Source organism: Triticum aestivum, chromosome 5D (genome assembly GCF_018294505.1).
Source record: "Triticum aestivum cultivar Chinese Spring chromosome 5D, IWGSC CS RefSeq v2.1, whole genome shotgun sequence".
Lineage (NCBI taxonomy): Eukaryota > Viridiplantae > Streptophyta > Magnoliopsida > Poales > Poaceae > Triticum > Triticum aestivum.
In genome coordinates, this window is record NC_057808.1 from 344,224,750 (window position 1) to 344,241,874 (window position 17,125).

General features: G+C 42.8%; 1 pseudogene; it reads right to left on the reverse strand.

The window, feature by feature from the left end:
* Window positions 1-7,192: 7,192 nt before the first annotated feature.
* Window positions 7,193-17,125, reverse strand: part of LOC123124864 (sugar transport protein 7-like) — a 51,054-nt pseudogene continuing 41,121 nt past the window's right edge.

Here is a 17,125-nt window from a genome sequence, read left to right on the forward strand (position 1 = left end):
TCCTGCTGATTTTCTTGTTCTTGGTTCCCCACAAGATGACTTTTGTCCCATCATATTTGGTAGACCCTTCTTGAATACTGTTAATGCTAGGATAGACTGCGAAAAGGATGTTGTTACTATTGGTTTGGGGGATATGTCTCATGAGTTTAATTTGCTAAATTTCGTAGACAACCCCATGATGAGGAATTGCCTAGTAAAGATGAAATTATTGGTCTTGCTTCTATTGCCGTGCCTCCTAATGACCCTTTAGAACAATATTTGCTAGACCATGAAAATGATATGTTTATGAATGAAAGAAGGGAAATAGATGAAGTATTCTTTAAACAGGGACCTATTTTGAAACACAACTTGCCTGTTGAAATCCTAGGGGATCCTCCTCCACCCAAGGGTGATCCCGTGTTTGAGCTTAAACCATTACCTGATACTCTTAAATATGCTTATCTTGATGAGAAAAAGATATATCCTGTTATTATTAGTGCTAACCTTTCAGAGCATGAAGAAAAGAAATTATTGAAAACTCTGAAGAAGCACCGTGCTGCTATTGGATATACTCTTGATGATCTTAAGGGCATTAGTCCCACTCTATGCCAACACAAAATAAAATTGGAGAAAGACGCTAAACCAGTTGTTGATCACCAACGACGGTTAAATCCTAAGATGAAAGAAGTGGTAAGAAAGAAATACTAAAGCTTCTGGAGGCAGGTATAATTTATCCCGTTGCTGATAGTCAGTGGGTAAGTCCTGTCCATTGTGTCCCTAAGAAGGGAGGTATTACTGTTGTTCCTAATGATAAAGATGAATTGATCCCACAAAGAATTGTTACAGGTTATAGAATGGTAATTGATTTCCGCAAACTAAATAAAGCTACTAAAAAGGATCATTACCCTTTACCTTTTATTGATCAAATGCTAGAAAGATTATCCAAACATACACATTTTTGCTTTCTAGATGGTTATTCTGGTTTCTCTCAAATACCTGTGTCAAAAGAGGATCAAGAAAAGACCACTTTTACTTGCCCTTTCGGTACCTTTGCTTATAGACGTATGCCTTTTGGTTTATGTAATGCACCTGCTACCTTTCAAAGATGCATGATGGCTATATTCTCTGATTTTTGTGAAAAGATTGTTGAGGTTTTCATGGATGATTTCTCCGTATATGGAACTTCTTTTGATGATTGCTTGAGCAACCTTGATCGAGTTTTGCAGAGATGTGAAGAAACTAACCTTGTCTTGAATTGGGAGAAGTGCCACTTTATGGTTAATGAAGGTATTGTCTTGGGGCATAAAATTTCTGAAAGAGGTATTGAAGTTGATAAAGCTAAAGTTGATGCTATTGAAAAGATGCCGTGTCCCAAGGACATTAAAGGTATAAGAAGTTTCCTTGGTCATGCCGGTTTTTATAGGAGGTTCATTAAGGACTTCTCAAAATTTCTAGGCCTCTGACTAATCTCTTACAAAAAGATGTTCCTTTTGTCTTTGATGATGATTGTGTAGAAGCATTTGAAATACTTAAGAAAGCCTTGATTTCTGCACCTATTGTTCAGCCACCTGATTGGAATTTACCCTTTGAAATTATGTGTGATGCTAGTGATTATGCTGTAGGTGCTGTTCTAGGACAAAGAGTTGATAAGAAATTAAATGTTATCCAATATGCTAGTAAAACTCTAGACAGTGCCCAGAGAAATTATGCTACTACTGAAAAAGAATTTTTAGCAGTTGTATTTGCTTGTGATAAGTTCAGACCTTATATTGTTGATTCTAAAGTAACTGTTCACACTGATCATGCTGCTATTAAATATCTTATGGAAAAGAAAGATGCTAAACCTAGACTTATTAGATGGGTTCTCTTGCTACAAGAATTTGATTTGCATATTATTGATAGAAAGGGAGCTGAGAACCCCGTTGCAGACAACTTGTCTAGGTTAGAGAATGTTCTTGATGACCCACTACCTATTGATGATAGCTTTCCTGATGAACAATTAGCTGTCATAAATGCTTCTCGTACTGCTCCATGGTATGCTGATTATGCTAATTACATTGTTGCTAAATTTATACCACCTAGTTTCACATACCAGCAAAAGAAAAAGTTTTTCTATGATTTAAGACATTACTTCTGGGATGACCCACACCTTTATAAAGAAGGAGTAGATGGTGTTATTAGACGTTGTATACCTGAGCATGAACAGGAACAGATCCTACGCAAGTGTCACTCCGAAGCTTATGGAGGACACCACGCTGGAGATAGAACTGCACATAAGGTATTGCAATCCGGTTTTTATTGGCCTACTCTCTTCAAAGATGCCCGTAAGTTTGTCTTATCTTGTGATGAATGTCAAAGAATTGGTAATATTAGTAGACGTCAAGAAATGCCTATGAATTATTCACTTGTTATTGAACCATTTGATGTTTGGGGCTTTGATTATATGGGACCGTTTCCTTCCTCTAATGGGTATACACATATTTTAGTTGCTGTTGATTACGTTACTAAGTGGGTAGAAGCTATTCCAACTAGTAGTGCTGATCATAACACCTCTATTAAGATGCTTAAAGAAGTTATTTTTCCGAGGTTTGGAGTCCCTAGATATTTAATGACTGATGGTGGTTCACATTTTATTCATGGTGCTTTTCGTAAAATGCTTGCTAAGTATGATGTTAATCATAGAATTGCATCTCCATATCACCCACAGTCTAGTGGTCAAGTAGAATTGAGTAATAGAGAGCTCAAATTAATTTTGCAAAAGACTGTTAATAGATCTAGAAAGAATTGGTCCAAGAAACTTGATGATGCATTATGGGCCTATAGAACTGCATATAAAAATCCTATGGGTATGTCTCCGTATAAAATGGTTTATGGAAAAGCATGTCACTTACCTCTCGAACTAGAACATAAGGTATATTGGGCCATTAAAGAGCTCAATTATGATTTCAAACTTGCCGGTGAGAAGAGGCTATTTGACATTAGCTCGCTTGATGAATGGAGAACCCAGGCCTATGAGAATGCCAAACTATTTAAAGAAAAGGTTAAAAGATGGCATGACAAAAGGATACAAAAGCGTGAGTTTAATGTAGGTGATTATGTGTTGCTATTCAACTCTCGTTTAAGATTTTTTGCAGGAAAACTTCTCTCTAAATGGGAAGGTCCGTACGTTATCGAGGAGGCCTATCGTTCCGATGCCATAAAAATCAACAACTTCGAAGGCACAAATCCAAAGGTGGTGAACGGTCAAAGAATCAAACATTATATCTCAGGTAATCGTATAAATGTTGAAACTAATGTTATTGAAACCGTAACCCCAGTGGAATACATAAGGGACACTTTCCAGAACGTTTCAGACTCCGAAAAGGAATAGGTACGTAGTACGGTAAGTAAACCGACTCCAAAACAGTTCTAATGGTAATTTTTCTCTGCTTTGGAATATTTTAAAAAAATAGGAAGATAAGAAGTAGTCCGGGAAGGACACGAGGCGTCCACGAGGGTGGAGGGCGCGCCCCCTGCCTCGTGGGCACCTCGTGCGCCCTCCGGACTCCGTTTTCTTGCACGATACTTCTTTTGGTCGGTAAAAATTCATTGTATAATCTCCTGAAGGTTTTGACCACTGTACCATGCAAATATCCTCTATTTTTGTTTCGAGCTGTTTCTGCCGCAGATTAGAGCAAGATGTCTTCTTAAGAATCAGTCGGGGAGAGCCGGGTGTCTAATCCAACACCAGGACCAAGAGAAAACAGTGATGCTGACCACTTTCGGCCATCAACGGAGGAAGAGATGGAGGCCGACTTGAAAAGGATAAATGCCATGAAGGAGGATCAAGAAGTTACTTCCCGTTTCTGAGCCGAATTCACAATGGGGGAACTACAGAGCTCAGCCATTCCAACCTCGGTCATCCCTTCCAATGTTAAATTTCTCTCTTATGAAAATATGAAAAAGAGTGTTACTTGTTCTCTCGCAGCTATGCAACATCCATGGGTGAAAGGAGCTTCAACCGTCACGGGTAAGCTCCGTAAGGAAATAATGGATCTCAAGCAGCAAGTCAATAAGCTCGAGGAGGAGAATCGTATCCTGAGGGGCATCATCACCAAGAATATCACATCACCACCTCCGAAGAAGGAGACATAATCACATGGGTATGGGCAGTCCCCTTGGCAACTGCCAAGCTTGGGGGAGGTGCCCCGGTATCGTATCACCATCACACTCCTATCTTTACTGTTTTTCTTAGTTCGATCCTTTTGGTAATATCTTGATCTATTAGAATAAAGTTTTAGTATGATCTAGTTTTGAGTTTTTGCTTTATGATCCTTCTATGTAATCGAGTCCGTGAGCTATATATAATAAAGATTAGTGTTGAGTCAAGGGCTTGATTTTCTTGCTATGATCTTGTGGGAATAAAAGAAAGAAAGAATAAAAAGGAATAAAGAGATCATATTGATCTTATGGAGAGTAATGACTTCACATATAAAGAGTATGATGAATAAAAGTTGTTGAGAGTTGACAAACATAGTTTTGGTCATCGTTGCAATTAATAGGAAGTAATAAAGAAAGAGAGGTTTTCACATATAAATATACTATCTTGGACATCTTTTATGATTGTGAGCACTCATTAAAATATGACATGCTAAAGAGTTGACGTTGGACAAGGAAGACAACGTAATGGGTTATGTTTTCCTATATCCGAAATAAAGTATATTGTCATGGATCATCCAACATGTTGAGCTTGCCTTTCCCCTCATGCTAGCCAAATTCTCTGCACCAAGTAGAGATACTACTTGTGCTTCCGAATATCCTTAAACCCAGTTTTGCCATGAGAGTCCACCATACCTACCTATGGACTGAGTAAGATCCTTCAAGTAAGTTGTCATGTTGCATGCAATAAAAATTGCTCTTTAAATATGTATGATCTATTAGTGTGGAGAAAATAAGCTTTATACGATCTTATGATATGGAAGCAATAAAAGCGACAGACTGCATAATAAAGTTCCATATCACAAGTGGCAATATAAAGTGATTTTCTTTTGCATTAAGATTTCGTGCATCCAACCATAAAAGCACATGACAACCTCTGCTTCCCTCTGCGAAGGGCCTATCTTTTATTCTTGTCTTATACCTTATACAAGAGTCATGGTGATCTTCACCTTTCCTTTTTACATTTTATCCTTTGGCAAGCACCTTGTGTTGGAAAGATCCTGATATATATATCCAATTGGATGTAAGTTAGCATGAATTATCATTGTTGACATTACCCTTGAGGTAAAAGGTTGGGAGGCAACACTATAAGCCCCTATCTTTCTCTGTGTCCGATTGAAACTCCATACCCATAAGTATTGCGTGAGTGTTAGCAATTGTGAAAGACTAAATGATAGTTGAGTATGTGGACTTGCTGAAAAGCTCTTATATTGACTCTTTCCAATGTTATGATAAATTGCAATTGCTTCAATGACTGAGATTATAGTTTGTTGGTTCTCAATGAAGTTTCTGATTCATACTTTACGTTGTGAATAGATTGTTACTTTAGCATAAGAAATCATATGACAATATCTATATATGTTGCTGTTATAAGAATGATCATGATGCCCTCATGTCCGTATTTTATTTTATCGACACGTCTACCTCTAAACATGTGGACATATTTATCGTTATCGGCTTCCGCTTGAGGACAAGCGAGGTCTAAGCTTGGGGGAGTTGATACGTCCATTTTGCATCATGCTTTTATATCGATATTTATTGCATTATGGGCTGTTATTACACGTTATGTCACAATACTTATGCCTTTTCTCTCTTATTTTACAAGGTTTACATGAAGAGGGAGAATGCCGGCAGCTGGAATTCTAGGCTGGAAAAGGAGCAAATATTAGAGACCTATTCTGCACAGCTCCAAAAGTCCTGAAACTTCACGGAAGCACGTTATGGAATTAATAAAAAATACTGGCGAAAGAATCCACCAGAGGGGGCCCACACCCTGGCCACAAGGGTGGGGGGCGCGCCCTACCCCCTGGGCGCGCCCCTGCCTCGTGGGCCCCCTGGCAGGCCTCCGTTGTCCATCTTCTGCTGTATGAAGTCTTTTTACCCTGGAAAAAATCATAAGGAAGCTTTCGGGACAAAGCGCCGCCGTCTCGAGGCGGAACCTTGGCGGAACCAATCTAGGGCTCCGGCGGAGCTGTTCTGCCGGGGAAACTTCCCTCCGGGAGGGGGAAATCATTGCCATCGTCATCACCAACGATCCTCTCTTCGGGAGGGGGTCAATCTCCATCAACATCTTCACCAGCACCATCTCCTCTAAACCCTAGTTCATCTCTTGTATCCAATCTTTGTCCCAAAGCCTCAGATTGGTACCTGTGGGTTGCTAGTAGTGTTGATTACTCCTTGTAGTTGATGCTAGTTGGTTTATTTGGTGGAAGATCATATGTTCAGATCCTTTATGCATATTAATACCCCTCTGATTATGAACATGAATATGATTTGTGAGTAGTTATGTTTGTTCCTGAGGACACGGGAGAAGTCTTGCTATAAGTAGTCATGTGAATTTGGTATTCGTTCCATATTTTGATGAGATGTATGTTGTCTTTCCTCTAGTGTTTTATGTGAACGTCGACTACATGAAACTTCACCATTGTTTGGGCGTAGAGGAAGGCATTGGGAAGTAATAAGTAGATGATGGGTTGCTAGAGTGACAGAAGCTTAAACCCTAGTTTATGTGTTGCTTCGTAAGGGGCTGATTTGGATCCATATGTTTCATGCTATGGTTAGGTTTACCTTAATACTTCTTTTGTAGTTGCGGATGCTTGCAATAGGGGTTAATCATAAGGCGGATGCTTGTCCAATAAAGGGCAGCACCCAAGCACCGGTCCACCCACATACCCAATTATCAAAGTAACGAACATGAATCATACGAGCGTGATGAAAACTAGCTTGACGATAATTCCCATGTGTCCTCGGGAGCGTTTTCCTTCATATAAGAGTTTGTCTAGGCTTGTCCTTTGCTACCAAAAAGGATTGGGCCATCTTGCTGCACCTTATTTACTTTCATTACTTGTTACTCGTTACAAATTACCTTATCACAAAACTATATGTTACCGATAGTTTCAGTGCTTGCAGAGAATACCTTACTGAAAACCGCTTGTCATTTCCTTCTGCTCCTCGTTGGGTTCGACACTCTTACTTATCGAAAGGATTACGATAGATCTTCTATACTTGTGGGTCATCACGGTGCCACGAGGCCGAGGGAGAGGCGCCACCCCCGTGGCTTGATTTTCTGCGTGCCGTAGTTAATTATGTTCGCCAAGAAGATGCCAACCATCGTCGCGAGTTGGAACATCATGTTCAGCCCGCCGCGGAGGTGCGCCGACGCCATCTCCGACAAGTACAGTGGCACACCCTATATGCGATGGCATCAATAGTAATTTTGTTAAAGTTGCAATACAACGAGCACATGCAATCACCCACTCTCCGTATGTGTGAACGTATCATACCTGACTGACGAAACCGATGCCGACGCCAAGCATGACGTGACCGAGGATTAGCGTCATGAGGTTCGCAGCCACCGTGTTAAGGGCTGCTCCGATGAGAAATCTGATGTCGCCACAGATAATGCTGGCACGACGGCCATAGTTCCTTGTGACCGGCGTGGCCGCAAGTGTAGAGACTTGGCCGGAGAGATAGAGGATGGAGGTGCAGGCAGAGAGGGCCCAGTTGTCATACTTGCAGTAGTTGTCTAAGCTTACCAAGTTCTTTTGCCGAAACACCGCCAGGCAGAACCTCTCGAGGAATGGGTCCATGGTGTTCACTCCTATAACAATACCTTAATAAGTTAGACACAGTGTGACATCAACACATTAAAAAGCAATAATAAAATGCTTTGTAGCTTAAAACGTTTGTCTGGTCTGTCTCATAGGACTGATAGACATGTTTTCCACATTAGTGTATGCATGTATACACATAAACTCGTAAACATACTCTCTTTACACCATATGTCGTTGCCATGTGTCTAAAGCGTGTCAAATGGCGAGTCTACACATAACTTGTGAATTGACATAAAAAATCGAAACAACTTCACATACAATACCTGTTAGACGATTCAAGCACGATAGTTAATCAACTGGCTGTGTGGTACCTAGTTCTAGGTACCGACGGTCTGATTTGCAGTATCGTCCAACAATCCGCTGAAACATGTCATGTGCATAGCAGCACCCTAAAAAATTGCATATGATTCGCTTAAATATTTTGATATCCAAGATTTGTTTTTCATATATTTATGTCGAGTTTGAATGGAATTCAGGATTGGCTTCAAATTAAGTTACATGTCACTGCAAGGCGTTCCATGATGACTCTGCTAGTAGTTAAGACATCCAATATGTACATCTTTTCCTGTTAAGATAGTGTTTTCTCTTTGCGAAAAGGATCACATCTATTATAAAGATTCATCAAAAGTGTAAAGCACCTCAAACATAATAATGATAATTACATTGAAGTCCAAGGACCATGGACTACCGAACGACCACTGTCGTCGCCAGAACAAGCCGTCGATGCGCCGCTATCACTGCTCTTAAACCGAAGCCATCCTATCTTTGTCGATGACATCCAGGGATTCTTCGTGCACATGCCCCTAAGAACTAGCAACATGGAGCTACAGTCGTTGTCGTTAAATCCTTGAATCGGCATGAACAACCTAACACCAAATATCACACTTGAGTACGCATGGCGAGAAACCATAACCTCGCCACCCCGAGGAGATTTAGGAATCTACACCCGAGCTCCATCTAATCTGTTTTGATGAACGAACATGAGGAGGATCGGAGCCCGGAAGACTGACTCGGAAAAGAAGCGCCAGGCCTGTGAGGAGTAAAACTCTACCTATCTACTAGCCGGAGCCGAGGCACTAGGATTCCCCTTCCCACCACCGGACGCTGGAGTGGCCGGAGGAGGGGGACGAAGGCACGGGCTCACCGGCGAAGATCGAGGGGAGGAAGGCTTTCCCTTAATCGCCTTGTAAGAGGGGAAAGAAAAACACATAATGATCTGCTAGTATATATATTGTTACATGATGGCACTTTCTCTCTCCTTGAGGTGGCCTCCACATCCATAAGCTGCAACTTCCTGCCTCTAAGGGCTACTTTGATTTAAAAGAATTTTTTTGAAAGATCCAGCGCTGATGGCATTCATATATTAAGCAGGAAGCAATGGGTAAAGCAAATACATGGCGTAGATCCTAAGATCATATGGTCTAGAAAAACTGAAGATTACATTATCCAATTCCTGCCGGAGGCTCTGCAAAAGGTAGTTCTAAGCATCGTGCTCTCGCTTGGCGCAATAGCTAAATGGCTCGTGCTGCCACCATGTCGCTAGCCAGTGCATGCTTTGCCCAAAAAATGCAGTTTTTTCGCTCTAGCCATATTTCCCAGAGCACAAGCATAATTACTGACTTGATCCCTCCTGGCGTGGCAGTGAGGATTGCTTCGATGATGTCAGTCACCCTGTCTATGCAGCTCCAAGTTACCAGGCTCGCTGCCTGGCAGCCGATCCAGGTTGCCATGACCTCCCAAACCTTCCTGGCAATCAGGTAGTGACAAAACAAGTGCACCGAGCATTCCAGATTTCTGAAACAGAATTGGCAGAAGTAGCCGTTGCTCCAGCCCCGCCTTTCCAATCTTTCGTTGCACCATAATCTGTTGAGGTGTAGAAGCCAGCCGAACACCTTCAGTTTCCCCTGGGCCCAGGTGTCCCATATCAAATTCTTTAAGTTTGATTTCTGCGTGCCCTGGAATTGTGCTTGGTAGGCAGAGGTAGCAGAATAGATTTCATTGGCTGACCAGTTCCATCGAATGTTGTCCTGGGCCTCTGGGTTTAGGTTTGGCCTAGCTCCAGCTATCAGTCTTGCCATAGACAAAAAATCATGCAGCAGAGGAGTAGTGTCACCAAGGGCCAGGTCTTTGATCCAGGTATCGCCAAGCAGGGCAGCTTTTACTGATCTTGTCTTCCGTCGTGAGTGCTTGAAGAGCCTAGGAAATACAGTCCTAAGAGGTTGGCCATTAACCCAAGGACAGGTCCAGAACCCGGCTCGTTCGCCATTACCAAGGGAAATCATTGTTGCCGCATTGAAAATGGCTCTGTCATTGTCATCACAGGGCAGCTCCATTCCAACCCAAGCACGTTGGGGGTTATTCCAGGCGTGCCATAACCATCTGAGCCGCTGTGCTCTACTGAATTTCTGCAGGTGAAGAATTCCAAGGCCGTCGTAGTCGATCGAGGAGCACACCTTGGCCCAGATGACTTTGCACTTTCCCCCGGTCACCTCCTCATCATGGCCCAGAGAAAGCGCCTTCTCGAATTGTCAACCTCTCTGAGCAGTTTCTTTGGGACCCGGAGAGCAGCGAGGGTGAAAGTTGGCATGGAGATCAGAACCGCACGAACAAGCACTCGTCGCCCTGCAATGGACATGAGTTTGTGCTTCCAGCCTGCCAGTCTAGCTCGGATGCGATCAATCAAAAACTGAAGGTGCACCATCCTGGTTCTCGAGGGTGTGATTGGCAACCCAAGGTATGTTATTTGGAATTGTTTGGCCTGCCCTCCAAAGCTCTGGAGGACCTCGGCCATGTTGGTATCCTCACAACGAATGGGCGTTGCAGTTGATTTGCTGAGGTTTATCATCAGCCCTATTGCCTCCCAGAAATCATGGAATATGTTCATTAAGGCCTCTATCTCCTCGGTGATCGGGTTTGCAAAGAGAACGACATCGTCTGCATACAGACTGACACGTAGCTTCAGCTCCCGACCCGGCAGGGGTTTAATCAGGTTCCTCTCTGTTGCCAGTTGCAGCAGACGGTGCAACCGGTCGATTGCGAGGATGTACTACAGTGGGGAGGGGGGGTCTCCCTGTCATAGACCTCGCTGGTGTAGGAGCTCCACTCCCGGCACTCCATTGAGCATGATGGCCGAGCTTGAGGAGGACAATATCATGGCGATCCAATCTCTCCATCGAGCACTGAATCCCAGGTTCTGAAGCAGCTCAAGCAGGTATTCCCAGGAGACACTGTCAAACACACGAGTGATATCCAGCTTCAACAGAACAACTGGTGTTCTTTTTCTGTGCAGCAGCTTGACTCCATTGTGCACATACATGAAACTATCATGAATGCACTTTGACTTCAGAAAAGTAGTCTGTGCTGGAGATATAATGCCATTGATCACTTTGGATGGCCTGATAGAAAGGACTTTGGCGATGAGTTTAGCTACGGAGTGTATTAGACTGATTGGCCGGTAGTCAGTTACACTTGTGGCACCATCCTTTTTAGGCAACAATGTCACTAGGGCCGAGATAAGCTCACTGAAACCCTGTCCCGCCAGGCAATAAAGCTGCTCGAAACCCAGCATGATGTCGGCCTTGATGAGGTCCCAACATACCCTGAAGAACATGCCACTAAAACCATCCGGCCCGAGGGCTTTGTCAGTCGGGGATTCTTTGATAGGAGCTCACACCTTTTGAGCAGTGAACGGGTTGTCAAGCCCAGCCGCTTGAACCCTGGGAAGTTGCATCCGTTGCCAGTCCAAGGTCTTTCTGCGCGGCACCCGCATGCCCAGTATTGCGGCAAAATGGTCGTCAGTGACCTTTTCCTTGGCCTCATGAGCGAGCATGACCTGCCCTTGATGCAACATGGAATGGATGAATTTTTGCGCTGTCTGTGCACCAGCTTGGCGTGAAAAAACTTTGTGTTGGCGTCCCTGCTACCTCTTGAGCATGCATTGGTTTTCCCTTGAAGAGGAAAGGGTGATGCAACAAAGTAGAGTAAGTATTGCCCTCAGTTTTTGAGAACCAAGGTATCAATCCAGTAGGGGACTACACGCAAGTCCCTCGTACCTGCACAAATAAATAAGAACCTTGCAACCAACAAGATAAAGGGGTTGTCGATCCCTTTACGACCACTTGCAAAAGTGAGATCAGATAAAGATAGTAAGATAAATATTTTTGGTATTTGTGTGGTCTAGATAAAGATTGCAAGATAAATAGTAAACTAGAATTGTAGATTGAAAACTTAGATGATGTAAAGTAGACCCAGGGGCCATAGGTTTCACTAGTGGCTTCTCTCAAGGTAGCATGTATTACGGTGGGTGAACAAATTACTGCCGAGCAATTGATAGAATAGTGCATAGTTATGATGATATCTAAGGCAATGATCATGAACATAGGCATCACGCCCGTGTCAAGTAGACCGAAACGATTCTGCATCTACTACTATTACTCCACACATCGACCGCTATCCTGCATGCATCTAGAGTATTAAGTTCATAAGAACAGAGTAACGCATTAGGCAAGATGACATGATGTAGAGGGATAAACTTAATCAATATGATATAAACCCCATCTTTTTATCCTCGATGGCAACAATACAATACGTGCCTGGCTGCCCCTGCTGTCACTGGGAAAGGACACCCCAATATTGAACCCAAAGCTAAGCACTTCTCCCATTGCAAGAAAGATCAATCTAGTAGGCCAAACTAAACCGATAATTTGAAAAGACTTGCAAAGATATCAAATCATGCATATAAGAATGCAGAGAAGAATCAAATAATATTCATAGATAATCAAGTTCATAAACCCACAATTCATCGGATCTCGGCAAACACACCGCAAAAAGAGTTACATCGAATAGATCTCCAAGAGAATCGAGGAGAACTTTGTATTGAGATCCAAAGAGAGAGAAGAAGCTATTTAGCTAATAACTATGGACCCGAAGGTTTGTGGTAAACTACTCACGCATCATCGGAGAGGCCATGGTGTTGATGTAGAAGCCCTCTGTGATCGATTCCCCCTCTGGCAGAGCGCCCGAAAAGGCCCCAAGATGGGATCTCATGGGTATAGAAGGTTGCGGCGGTGGAAATAGGGTTTCGTGGTGCTCCTCGATGTTTTCAGGGTATATGACTATATATAGGCGAAAGAAATAGGTCGGTGGAGCCATGAGGGGCCCACGAGGGTGGGGGGTGCGCCTACCCCCTGGGCGCGCCCTCCTACCTCGTGGCGGCCTCGTTGCTTCCTTGACGTCCACTCCAAGTCTCCTAGATTGCGTTTGTTCCAAAAACGATCCACACGAAGGTTTCATTCCGTTTGGATTCCGTTTGATATTCCTTTTCTGCGAAACACTGAAATAGGCAAAAAACAGCAATTTGCACTGGGCTTTCGGTTAATAGGTTAGTCCGAAAAATAATATAAAAGTGCATAATAGAGCCCATTAAACATCCAAAACAGATAATATAATAGCATGGAACAATAAAAAATTATAGATACATTGGAGACGTATGAAGCATCCCCAAGCTTAATTCCTGCTCGTCCTCGAGTAGGTAAATGATAAAAACAGAATTTTTGATGAGGAATGCTACCTAACATAATTTTCAATGTAATTTTCTTTATTGTGGCATGAATGTTCAGATCCAAAAGATTCAAGATAAAAGTTCAATATTGACATAAAAATAGTAATACTTCAAGCATACTAGCCAAGCAATTATGTCTTATCAACATAACATAGCCAAAGAAAGCTCATCCCTACAAAATCATATAGTTTGGCCATGCTTCATTTTCGTCACACAAAATGCTCCCATTATGCATAACCCCGATGACAAGCCGAGCAATTGGTTCATACTTTTTAACGCGCTTTAGCCTTTTTCAACCCTTACGCAATACATGAGCACAAGCCATGGATATAACACTATAGGTGGAATAACATATGATGATGGGGGTTATGAGAGAAGACAAAAAATGGAGAAAGTCTCACATTGACGTGGCTAATCAACAGGCTATGGAGATGCCCATCAATTGATGTCAATGCGAGGAGTAGGCATTGCCATGCAACGGATGCACTAGAGCTATAAGTGTATGAAAGCTCAAACTGAAAACTAAGTGGTTGTGCATCTAACTTGCTTGCTCACGAAGACCTAGGGCATTTGAGGAAGCCCATCGTTGGAATATACAAGCCAAGTTCTATAATGAAAAATTCCCACTAGTATATTAAAGTGACAAAACAAGAGACTCTCTATCATGAAGATCATGGTGCTATTTTGAAGCACAAGTGTGGAAAAAGGATAGTAGCATTGTCCCTTCTCTCTTTTTCTCTCATTTTTTTGTTTGGGCTTCTTTGGCCTCTTTTTTTATTTGGGCTTCTTTGGCCTCTTTTATTTTTTATAGTCTTTCCTCACATGGAACAATGCTCTAATAATGATGATCATCACACTTTTATTTACTCATAACTCAATGTTACAACTCGATACTAGAACAAAAATATGACTCTATGTGAATGCCTCCGGCGGTGTACTAGGATTTGCGATGAATCAAGAGTGACATGTATGAAGGAATTATGAAAGTGGCTTTGCCACAAATACGATGTCAACTACATGATCATGCAAAGCAATATGACAATGATGGAGTGTGTCATAATAAACGGAACGGTGGAAAGTTGCATGGCAATATATCTCGAAATGGCTATGGAAATGCCATAATAGGTAGGTATGGTGGCTGTTTTGAGGAAGATATAAGGAGGCTTATGCGTGATAGAGCGTATCGTATCACGGGGTTTGGATGCACCGGCGAAGTTTGCACCAACTCTCAAGGTGAGAAAGGGCAATGCACGGTACCGTAGAGGCTAGCAAATTGCGAAAAGGTAAGAGTGTGTATGATCCATGGACTCACATTAGTCATAAAGAACTCATATACTTATTGCGAAAAATTATTAGCCCTCGAAGAAAAGTACTACTACTAGAGGGATAGATTGGTAAGAAAAGACCATCGCTCGTCCCCGACCGCCACTCATAAGGAAAGCACTCAAAGAACACCCCATGCTTCAAATTTGTCACACAACGTTTACCATACGTGCATGCTACGGGACTTGCCAACTTTAACAGAAGTATTTCTCAATTTCACAATTACCCAACTAGCATGACTCTAACATTACCACCTTTATATCTCAAAACCATTATCAAGTATCAAATGTATCATAGTATTTAATGCACTCTATATGAAAGTTTTTATTATACCCATCTTGAATGCCTATCATATTAAGACTAATTTTATAGCCAAAGAAAATTACCATCCTGTTCTAAAAGACTCTCGGAATAATATAAGTGAAGCAAGAGAGATCAATAATTTCTGTAAAATAAAACCACCACCGTGCTCTAAAAATATAAGTGAAGCACTAGAGCAAAATTATCTAGCTCAAAAGATATAAGTGAAGCACATAGAGTATTCTAATAAATTCCGATTCATGTGTGTCTCTCTCAAAAGGTGTGTACAGCAAGGGTGATTGTGGTCCTTACAAAAAAAATACACTTCCGTGATGATACATGTTTGTCACAGTAGGTCGCGTTTTTTGTCATGCATGTACATCCATGACAAATTTATGACAGAATCAAGATAGTCATACCTGTGCTGTCGTAGAAGTGTTCCATGACATTACCAAAATTATCATCACGGAAGTGTCCACTTCCATGACGATAAATCACGCGTCACAGAAGTGCTTTCGTCAAGGGTGACCGACACGTGGCATCCACCGTAACGGAACGCCGTTAAGCTATCGGGTCGGGTTTTGGATCCGATATCCCGTTAACAGCCCCGACCAATGGGGATTTTCCACGTGTAAAATCATCATTGGCTGGAGGAAACACATGTCGGCTCATCGTTGGGATAGATGTCATCCACTCATTGGACAGAAGGCGCCTATGATACATCGACACGTGGCACGGCCCAACAGAGGCCCATTCCTGTGAAAAGGCCGGCCCATTTGACTTGGTCAAAAGGTGGCGGGCCGGCCCATGGAAAGCTTGTTAATGGCCTGTTCGCATATAGCCCATTTACAACCCGCTAACCCAAGGCCCGTTACGCCCTATCCGAATTAGGCCCAGTAGCGTCATCTGGGCCATCTAATATGATTCCAGCCCGTTTTCACTTCTGGCCCATGTATGGACCATGACGTCTTTCGGCCCATATGAGGCCCTATGTAACTCTTGGCCTATTAACGGCCTGTGGTGAAACTGGCCCGTAATGAACAGTGTATCACTTTACACCCATTAACGGCCCGTGGTGAAACTGGCCCGTAATGAACAGTGTATCACTTTATACCCATTAACGGCCCGTTATTCCGTTGGGCCGTTTCCAGCCCATGTTATCTTTCGGCCTTCTTAGAGCCCATTTATTCTTGGGCTCATTTCCAGCATTCGTTTACTTACGGCCCGTTACTGTCATTTTCTGCTTGTGGGCCAAATTCAGCCCGTGGTTACAGTCGGCCCGTTTGTGGTCCATTAATACGTTGGGCCGTTTTCATAGCGCCATCAAATACGGCCTATTAACGATGGCCCGTTATGGTCGGCCCATGAACGGACGATTCCAACTCTAGCCCGTTTACGGCCATAATGCGGCCTGTTATTGGCCCATGTTTGGCCAATCGATCATACGGCCCGTATAAGGCCCATTGATGATACGGCCCGTAGAAGGCCCATTGTTTCTACGGCCCGTAGAAGGCCCATTGTTTCTACGGCCCGTAGAAGGCCCATTGTTTCTACGGCCCGTAGAAGGCCCACTGTTTCTACGGCCCGTAGGAGGCCGAGTGTCACTACCTTAAATATTAGCCCATGGTTATTGTGGCCTAGTTTTAAAAAATAGGTTATTGCAGCCACTAGCAAACCGCGGAAAAAGAACTGCACTGACTACAAGCAAACAAATAAACAAGACAACAAGGAAATAAATAAGCAAGCAACTTATGCTAGGCTATCACGGCTATTACACATATTACATCCACTGGGCATCAAAGTTCGCCACCAGTGATCATAAAGCGCAACGAAGAAGCAGATTACAAAAACGGGGCACCATTGCAGCGTAACAAAATAATACTGAACCAAGACCACTTCCAAGACAGTTCAAGAAAGGTTAGCCTTGCGGGGGAACTGCTGCGCAAGCTACCGAGCAAGGCTGTGAGACCGGCCTTGCATGTCGGTCATAGCTTCCAGGTGTAGCTGTTTAGCGATGAGGTTCTCATTGGTGTTCTCCGCAATCTTTCTTAGAGATAGGACTTCAAGTCGAAGTTGAGTTGCAGAATGCCTTTCTGCTAGAACTTGGGACTGAAGAAGTCGAACTGATTCAGACAACAAATTCTGTGAGCTT